This window comes from Lacerta agilis, chromosome 7 (assembly GCF_009819535.1).
Source record: "Lacerta agilis isolate rLacAgi1 chromosome 7, rLacAgi1.pri, whole genome shotgun sequence".
NCBI lineage: Eukaryota > Metazoa > Chordata > Lepidosauria > Squamata > Lacertidae > Lacerta > Lacerta agilis.
In genome coordinates, this window is record NC_046318.1 from 36,802,525 (window position 1) to 36,813,033 (window position 10,509).

Here is a 10,509-nt window from a genome sequence, read left to right on the forward strand (position 1 = left end):
TCCCAACAATGGAATTGCCCAGGGTGGCATCCGCAATCTTTCAGTTCTTTCAGCTATGATGCTCCTTTGTAATACTCTTCAAAAGGTACCCAAGAACCATCATGAAAATAAAAGCATTTCTGATTACAGAATCCATTTACAGTGGTACCCCGCTAGACGAATGCTTCGCTAGACGAAAAACTCGCTAGACGAAAGCATTCGTCTAGCGGGAGGCTGCCCCGCTAGACGAAAAAGTCTATGGGGCTGCCTCGCAAGACGAAAAAATTTCGTCTTTTTTTTTCCGTTTTGCGGAGCGCGGCTCCCATTGCCGCTCCGCAAGACGAAAACCCCGCTAGACGAAAATTTTCGCGGGACGAATTATTTTCGTCTAGCGGGGCACCACTGTAATGCCTTTTTATAGTACTTCCTTATAGCAGAAGGTCTCACTTAAGAGGCTGGTGTGATAAACCACAACCTGACTGTGTATGTTAACTAAACAGGAGCAATTTATAAGTCTTCCTACTTAAAACATCAGTGCTTCATTCTGTAAGGCAGAGAGAGAGAGAATATATTTGGTTTATGATCCCAATAACCTTAAAATACCAGGTTGGGCAGGAAGAAATGCTGGGTGAAGATTTGGCTTCTACTGGTTCACCAAAATATTAAACTGCCATCAGCCAATCAGTCAGCAAAAATGTGTGAATGTTTATACATATACATATGCCAGTTATGAAGATCAACATGAAAATGGTATCAAAAGTTATATTACTGATATGATAACTGCAGCGATTGTTGGCAACTTGAAGCTGAGAAACAACATCACAATCACCAAATGATGAGTAATGTTGGATCCCCCCCCCCCGCCCTCCGTCCCACTCCTAAACACCTCAGGCAATTATTCAGCAACAGAGAGGCAAGTTGGCAGTTGTTAAGCCTATCATGGATTGCCAATAGTCTGCCCTTTCACTTCCAGTGTCTATCTTTTAAACAGAATGATGAAATCAACCTGGAGTTTTTAATTAAACCACATCTTTAAATAAGACTTAACAATTCAACACAAAAGAGATGTCACTTCGTTTCTTTTCAACTAAATTCATGGGTAAACACTGAGATGGCTTTAGAAAGTGCAAGAATGAGGATGACTCAATTCAGATATCATAACAAACTATGGACTGCATTAATAAAGTTTATTAAGCTATGGTTAAGCTTCTAAGCATACAGGGAAATTGTGATTTTTGATTTACAGTTGCTTCTCTGCTTTTATGACTTCCGCCTTTTGTTTTCCATTTGCTCAGTGCTTCTGTTCCTATAAGGTACCTTGCCCCACAGCCACAGCTATAGCTGCAATTATAGTTTGTCAATTCAGGTACTATAACAAACCATAGTATACTATAGCAAACACAATATACAAACCATGTTGTTGTTTTTATTACACTTATTTCTACCCCACTTTTCCCCCGATGGGTCTCAAGACGCTTTTGCAAATCTATTTCAAATCATTTCTGGTTTGCTGGCTGATATAAGCCATGGTTTGTCCAGACACCCTACCATAGTATGATTAAGCTTCCCTAACCTTGACATGGTTTAACAGCTCAACAGTGCCTGTCTCTGCATCCTTCCATTACCATTATAACCACACAGATCCAGCTTAGTTGTAGTAGCCATCTGATATTGATAAACTGTCAGCTTCCTTCAGAGAGGCAACAGATTGTTATTTAACAGGGATAAAAATACCAGCTCAATTTTCATAAGAAATGTCAGTAAAACATTTGCAATATGTTAGGGCCTCTTTTCAAAGCACTTTGAAATGTCTTGCTCCCAGGAAACATTTATACTCCAGGATTGCCGTAACCTTTATTGTGACAAAAAAAAGCTGCTATCCTTTCCTCTAAACCTGAAGAAGAGCGTGAAAATTGGCATGTGGAGAGCCACTATAATCCAAAGGCACAGCCATAAGCAGCAAACAGTCAAGAGCTTACCCACAGCCACCACTGTGGAACTATTAGAAACAAAGGCCTGCTGAAGGAAATGGCAGTCTCGTGTCATTGTTTCCCCCTCCATGGCATGTGTTTTCCAGTTACATCATATCCTGACATAATTTCGCTAAGCATTAGCACTGCTTCACTTTATTGGCGGCCTGCTGGCAGGAAACATGCAGTGTAAAGAAATGGGGCTCTGATGTAAATTGAACCATATATTGCAAAGGACATGGGGACAAATATTGCAACATTTTGGCTGGCAGCCCTGTGTTTATTATCATGGCTGCATACGCACTATATATTTAAACCACGTATTTAAACCCCCCAAAGAGTCCTGGAAACTCTAGTCAGTGTTAGAAACTCATATACAATCTAATCACCAAATGGCGCCTTAAACCTGGGTAACGGTCGCCACCATGGAATGTCTGAGTGCTGCTTTTGTTTGTTTGTTTTGCAGTGGACTTTGTCGCTGTTGTTGCTGCTGCAATTATTATTTTCATTTCTACAGTGCTGTATATTTTAAAGAACAAATCTCAAAGTGGTTTACAACACATGAAAACATCAAGTAAAACAATCCGGAATAAAACAAATTCAAACTTCAATGAAAATATTTCAGGTCCATCTCTAAGTCACATTTTGTTTTCCCCAGTTGCCAACCTGGCATCTAGAGATCAGTTGCAATTGGACCCGTGTCATATGCAAAATGCGTCTGGTGACTGGCTAATTTTGAACACTGAGTGTAGTTTAAGGGTGCTGGTTCCCAGGATTGGGGGGGGGGAGTCACATGTTTTAGACGTGCTTTAAATATATGGTGTGTACACATTACAAATATAATATCACCATGGCATAGTAAGAAACCTTGCAGACCTTTTCATGGTAACAGAGGTCATCAATAAACTCCCCTTAGCACCAGTTACAGGTAGGTAGCCGTGTTGGTCTGCCATAGTCAAAACAAAATAAAATAAAAAAATTCATTCCAGTAGCACCTTAGAGACCAACTAAGTTTGTTCTTGGTATGAGCTTTCGTGTGCATGCACACTTCTTCAGATACACTGAAACGGATCCCCTTAGCACAACGCTAAGTATCTAAAAGAAGAGTTATACAAAACCACCAGAACCTTGAGCCAGATGCAATCTTGGGAAAGAAGCGGGAAGGGGGCATCTATGCAGACCTGGTGTCAGATCCACAGGGAGTGACTTTTGGGGGGGTTACCTGAAGAAAGTAAACAGGTGACTAACCCTGGCCTACAAAACACTGGCATCATTTGCTAGAAGCCCTCATTATTTACCCATTTTCAAATGGGTTGAGCAGGATGTTTCATTGTTCTAATTATTTTTGTTCAGTTAAGTGGCAACACATTTTTCCAACTGGATAGTTTACTTGCTTTCGTCTTAATGGCTGTTATTTTATCTGCACAAATTCTTTACTTTTATTTCTTTGCCTTTCCAGTCTGTTTAACACTGCGGTGTAGTAAACTTCTAAAAAAAAAAATTGGGAAAGCAATATCGAGTTTATAATATCCTTCCATTCTTGCAGAACAGTCAATTATTTATTAAATATACTTTATCCCCTGTTTCATATAGAAGTATGTACTAAATCTATAAACACACAAATACACATTACTGTGCTATATGTATGTGTCGGAATAACCATCGTTTCAGGATCATTTACTGTACAAAGTCGTTAGATATCATCACAGCTTTCATATTACTGAAAGGCCTTTTAACTGCCAAGGCATACATACAAGGCTTGTGTTTGTCAGCTTCAGCAACTAATATTACTACCACTGAAAGCAATAAAGAGACTGCACCTTCCTCCTACGATTTAGGTGTCATTTGTGTCATCTCTGCTTCAAGGAGTAAAGTACTAAGTGAAGGAGAAAGTGACTCAAAGATTTTGTTTTAAAATGCACTTGTCTCAACCTTGAATGTCTTCGGAATGCACAATTGATGAACGGGCAAAAAGAGCTGGAGGAAAAATTATTTGCAGTTGCAATTAGCGTATATGTTAAACATCTAATTATAACTGAAGATCAAACAGTTCAAAAGGGTTTTTTTTAAAAAAAAAAAACTCAAGTTCTATTAAAAACTCTATTTTTAACTCTAATTTGAAATATTTTCATTTTTAATCACTGCAGTCCATGTACTGTGAAAGAACTCAGCATTTTAATTCAATAATCTCTATACAAAAACACAGAGAAGCATATTCTCTGGTGCTTGGTTTTATATCGGGATAGGATACTATAATCATGTATATTTTACAGAAAGGGGTTTTTTTAAAAAAAAAAATAGTAATGAATGACTACTAAAAATCCACTCCAATATGTTTTAACACACATATTTAGATCACTAGCCTATAAAACTGTTGTGGTTTAAATATATATATATATTGCTACCTGCATGTAACCTTAAGTGTCCCACTGGTAAAGAAATTGTATTCTAAAATATAGTGGCAAAAAAGTTTCACTTAATTTTTTTTGCACCTGATCTCAAGTACATTTGAAACCTATTTCCAAGTAAACTAATTTTTTAAGATTCCAACTGTAATATATGGAACACAATGCCCATATACCGTGACTGCAAACATAGTTACATGAAAGTTACAAGGACTTACTTTCAAGAAACTGCCTTTAGCACTGAGCTGTGCTTCACAGTGTTCATATATGAGCAGTCATTATAAACAGTTAACTACCGTATAGCATGCGGCCACAGATTTAGACAGGATGCATAAGATTTTCCTCACCTTTAAAAATACTAATTATTATATTTGACCTCAAATACGATCAGCACCATGATAGCAATAATTGCAATTCTAATCCAGTTAGCTGAGATGTCATGAATGAGTGAGCTTAACAGTGTTTATTAACATGGGCAGTATTTACACAGCAATTAAACTTTTGGGAAGTGGCATGTTCTTTTCCCTCCCTTACCTGACCTTTAGGCACAAATTCATCCTTTCCATATACATCCCAAAGCCCACTTCACCCCAGCTCTCGATCTGCCATTTTGGGGGAAGACTGGTCTTCTGCATGAGGCTTTGCCCAATCAGTATTTTTCTCCTCTATTCCTGACCTCCACACGACAGGACCGCCAATGCATTCCTGTTTATAGCTTACTGACCCATAGAAAGGCAGCTGCTCTAAGAACTTTCCATATCTTATCCATGTCATCCACAGGGCAAGAGTTCTCCATTGCAAGGTCATGTGCAGCTTTTTAATGCCCTCAATGCTTCTTTCACATCTATTTCCCATTTTCTTAATGGCTTTAGCTTCTCAGCATTATCGCACCGCCCAGTTGTTAACCCTGATTCTTACTTTCCTTGGAAACAACCCTGATATGGAGCGCAGACAATGGCAACTGGAAAATTATACCCCATCTAGGTCAACAGTGCAAGAGTTATCCCTTCATCTTCACACTACTCTGCAGTCTTTCAATCAAGTAATGCTCTGTGTGTTGTGATAATTCCACCAATGACTGCTACCCCCAGAGTCTGAACTATGACCCCTTGAATACTTGTGGAAGCAGCAGGTCAGCCCCATGATAGCTGGTCAGCTATAGCTACAGCATTTACAATTTGTCATTCTGTTTCACAAACCCACAGGGAAAACCAAATTGCTTTTGGTACAACATCTAAGTCCGCCTCCTGTGGGTTTTCAAGCATAACTGCACACCCCTCTCCAACCTTAAAAGAGAAACGTTCAATTTTTCAGGCATGTTCTATGCACCTTTGCAGGTGTGGAGGGAGTGGAATCTAGGTAGTTACAGCAATTATAACTAGATTGTGATCCATATTACAACTGCTGACCCAGATGTTCTCAAAGACAGAAGCTGTCTTATTGGGAGAAGTATAGGAGGGTTCCCTTAATGAGACAGCTCTCTGAAGCCAAAGCTGGCTTGATTATATGCATTCAGTTCCCTGTATTAACTATTAAACTTGGCTAAATAGTCACAAAGGAGTGAAAACATATATGTCATGCTTCCTGGTATCTACATCCAATGAGCATGCACTGGTCCAAATATACGGCCCTGCTACATCAAACAAAGTCCCGGTTCTTCAAACTCACAAGAAAGGACTTGACAAGTTTGCAAAACAAAGAAAAGGCATACTTCTGGGTATGGCATGGTTTTCTGTAAGGACTATATACAAAAAAGGGGGTGATCATGATTCTTTACACAACGCTCAAGAAACAGGACTAAAGTGCATGAAGTTTTTACAACTTTTTAAGATGCGTGTTTGAATTTTACAACATAAAGTTCAGTAACCCAACCCATTTTCCTAGGGTTTTCTCAAATGAGCCTTTGATATTAAACTGAGCACATTATTCCAGTCAAATTCCCCTAATTCTCTTTCTTTCTTATTCTGAAGATAAGTGGAAAGGGAAATCATTTCCAAGGGGTGAAAAAGAAAAAGCCATTCCATCATTTGGAACACTTTATCCAATGATAGCCTACTAAAGTGTTGCTTCCCCTGCCTGCCTCAACACACACGAAGTTTGAGCTCATCTATCATGCTTCCATTTGTCTTAGACTGAGGACGAATTTTCAAGAATTCCCCCAACTGTCCATTTGGGGAAAAGAGAGGACAGTCTGTTTTACTGTGTTATTTCTAAAGCTAAAGCTGAGATGCAGGAATCGAATCCAGCACTCAACTCTGCCTTTGTTTTCATTTCCTCGTCAAGATTAAGACATCTCCATATACAGAAGGGATTACTTTGTGGCAGCTCCCTCCCTGCAAAGCCACCATGTTCCCAGAGGAGGCACTCCTGTATTGCTGCTTATAGCTGCACATTCACACCACCTATCTTTATGCACCCCTTCTCGGCAAGGCTCATCTGATGCCTTACTGTCATGAGAAAGCAGAAGATAAGTCTGGCAAGAAAGCACACATGAACAAATGGTACCTCATCAGCTAAAGCAAATGAAGACAAGTTGAGAAGAAAATGTTACTGCAATATCTAGTCATGAGATAGACAATGGAACCTTACCTCATCCTAGGCTGTGCTAAGAGTTTCTCAACTCCAGATCACTTAAAAGTTGAAAAAAGCAACTTCCATTAACTACTTACATTTTTGAATACTTTGGGATTAAAAAAAATCTTCTTCACTCAAAGGATGTTGACTCAGGATGAAATAAGCATGGTTTTCTATAGGAATAGCAAATATGCCCTGCCCAGCGGCTGACTTTTCTAAAGGTTAAACACAAGCATGCACCAAAGACCTAGCTAGGGTGCAGGTTTAAGGCACTGAAAACAAGACGTTCAAAATGGGGACCATACTTCTTAGGCAAAAATGGCCAACTCTAGGATGTATTGTAGTTCTACAGTGGTTCTATCAGCACAAGGAGACTTAAAGAGTGTCATTGCTAACACCATCCACCTGACCTATAAGCGGTACTTAATTAGTTATAATCTTTCACTTTGCAAAGGTACAATGTCCTCCAATTAACCCTGAAGACCTTAAAAGTTTTTGCAGAAAGATGATCACTATTAAACACTGGATGGTGCTGTGTCCCTCGTCCCCTTATTTTAACCAGCTTAAGCCTTCCATGTGTAGTTCTAGCAAAACCTGAAAACTTTTGGTATTCACATAGGAATATCCTTACTGGTTCAGATCATCGTCCATACGTCTCTATGTCCTGCTTCTGTGCCTAATCTCAAGTATTTTCTGTTCATAGGAAACCTTTATCAGCTTATTTTAATGCCAAACAAAACATTGATCAATTAAGCTTCACTTCTGTCAGCTGATTTTATTTACTTATTTGAAACGTTGCTACTCTTTATGAACAGCACAGGGCATACACATTGTACTCCCTCAGGTACTCCCACCTTGTGGTGCTTTAAAAGTTAGACTTGGGAGGTTTTGAACTGAAGACAAAGCTCATCTTCAGTCACAGATTCCAAAGGTAAACCATGACAGCACAGCAGGGAAATACTTTTAAAGAAACCTATAGTTAATTTTTTGCTAAACACCCTGAGTACTGGCATGCCAGTTATTATCTATCATTGCTGGTATTTATATATCTGCAGCTTTACAATTTATATTCTGACTGCCAGAAAACAACCAGACCCCTCAATACCATTTCCTACCACTGACCCGTCGGGATATCTGGCTACCTGACATATTAGCACTCCCACAAAATCCCAGAATCCAAATGTCAACAGAAAAGCTAGGTTGTTGTTGTTGTTTTGCAAAAGATGAACATATCTGACTTTCACTAAAAGGCATAAATGCATAATCAAAATTAGCACAATATAGTCAGAGGGGTGCCTACAGTAGCCTATATATAATTACCAAGAGGGGTTTTGGTTGTAATTGATGGTGGTTGGTTGCTTGTGTCATCCTAGCAAGGTATAATTATATCCAACAAAGCCATAATATTTTTATTTTCCAAAAGAAAGAAGGGGGGGGGGGAGAGAGAGAGAAAGGACAATATGTCCTGTTAGAGGAAACAATGAAGTCAAGAGTGTCATTTCAAGTCTGTTTTGACTCCAAGCGCTTTCTATCAAACAGGGCTATTCTTCCCAAAAGGATTAAAGTATCAACGATTCCATTTGCGGAATCAAAAAAGCTTCACCAAACCCATCCCTAACAAAAGTCATCCTGAAGGCAACAGGGACTCACCTGACATCACAGAAGGAAGACCTGAGCATTAGACAAAATGTCCATTTTACTTTATCGATCAGCAGGACGTATGATCCAGCTAGGCAAGCAGGGCAAAAAGCCAAATCTAATTTACAAAGGGGGGGTGGTAGAATGGGGGGTACACGCACGCACATGCACACGATGGAGGTCAGCAGGAGCCAGTCACACACCGCAGAGCGAACCTCACTAAGTGCATGCTAATTAAAAACACGCTCTCACTTCCACCTTTGCAAAAACTGCGAAACATCCCGGCTTCCAAAGGATGGAGACGGCAGAGGCACGCGCGGAGATCTGCCCGCATCACTAGCCTTCCAGTCCACAGCATCAGTGCGAGCAGCAGGCAGTAGGACAAGCGCAAGGTGGTAGCAGTTTAGCTCTCCAGCAAATTGCATGGGGCGGCGGGGAGGGGGGGGGAGAGAAGCTTTGCCCCCCCCTCCCTTGCTTCCTTTTGCAAGAGTAGCTCTAGGCTTCGTCCCAGCTGCCTACGTGATCTACCTCCTGAGCCATTCTCGAGCAGCTTTCTTTCTAAGGGTCCTTATGGGGAGTTTGTTTCCCGCGATAATATCTTGCTATCTATGGCATCGAAATGGTGGGAGGGCGAGGGGAAGAGGCAGCAGAAGTCCGCTCCGGGTGCCTTTTGCAAGCTCGGCGAAATCGAGCATTTCTCCCGGGGAAGCCTCTTTGCCCAGGCAAGCATCTTTGCCGCCAGCAAGCGATGCGATCGGCGAGGCAAACTTCGGGACGCGATCCCCACGCCCGCCCGTCTAGCCGCAGAGCGTCAGTTGACTTTGCCCCGGGACTCGGGAGAAAGGCTTGCGAAGGAGGAGAAGGCGAAGAGGGAGGAGAAGGGGGGAAATGAACCCACCGCTTTCCCTGCAATTGCTCTCACGATGCAGCCTTACCTGCTTATTCTGCGCTGCTTCCTTCCCCGCGCGTCTCTCTCGCTTCGCAGCCGCCGAGCCAGAAGAAGCCTTTAATCCAAGCGGGCCGGCGCCGGAGCGGCGAAGTCCTGGCCGCCTCTTCTCGACCATGTGCCCGGGCTCCGCTCGAGAACTTGCTTCGCCTAGGCGAGCGGCTTAGCTTCGGGCGGACGCCGACACAGGGGGTTCCCTCCCCGCCAATCGGAGCCTGCCGAGAGGCCGCGAGAGCCAATGAGCGGCGAGGGGGGTGCTCCTGCGGCGCCGGGCCCCGCCCCGCCCTGCCCAATCGGCGCCGTCCGCCCGAGCGCGGCGGTTCAGCGGCGATAGAGCCCCGTTTCCCCGGCCGATCGCGAGCGTAGCGCGCCTCGCCTTCGCGCGCTCGCTTGGAGAGAGGAGGCGGCCGCGCTTCTTGCGCCTCGACTGGCGATGGAGAGGGGAAAGAGATCCAAGGAGAGAGTCCCCGGGATGCGAGGGGCGGGCGGCTGCAGTGCAATACGACCCCGGGATCCCCTTTAGGGAGCCTATCCGGAAGGAAAGAGATCCAAGGAGACGGAGCGGGCTCTAGACTGGGAAGCCAGCTCCCGGGACCAGCCTTCTTCATTAGGCAGAGGGAGGCCTCAGGCGGTCCATTCAAGGTCTCGGGAAGAAGGCAGGGAAGTGCGCCTTCCTTAGTTTATTATCATGGCATCCTTGCATTTGTATTGATGAAAGGTGGTATATCGATTTAATTAATTAATGTTACAGGTGGGTAGCCGTGTTGGTCTGCCATAGTCAAAACAAAATCGAAAATTCTTTCTAGTAGCACCTTAGAGACCAACTGAGTTTGTTCCTGGTATGAGCTTTCGTGTGCATGCACACTTCTTCAGATACACTGAAACAGAAGTAACCAGATCCTTAAATATAGTGGGGGAGTGGGGAGGGGTATTACTCGGAAGGTAATGGTGCCACATAAACCCGGATAACACCATTACTGGTCCCAACAACATCAAA

At 42.6% G+C, this 10,509-nt stretch overlaps 1 protein-coding gene across 2 annotated transcripts in view; it reads right to left on the bottom strand.

Annotated features, from left to right (window-relative positions):
- The window catches only part of CDH7 (cadherin 7), a 119,408-nt gene extending 109,686 nt beyond the window's left edge, over positions 1 to 9,722 (bottom strand). Inside the window, exon 1 of one of the 2 annotated variants that reach the window (XM_033154829.1) lies at positions 9,502 to 9,722. The gene's annotated coding sequence lies outside the window, so the exon portion shown is untranslated. The remainder of the gene's footprint in view (positions 1 to 9,501) is intronic. The other variant, XM_033154828.1, reaches the window with a different exon arrangement.
- Between the last annotated feature and the right edge of the window lie 787 nt (positions 9,723 to 10,509).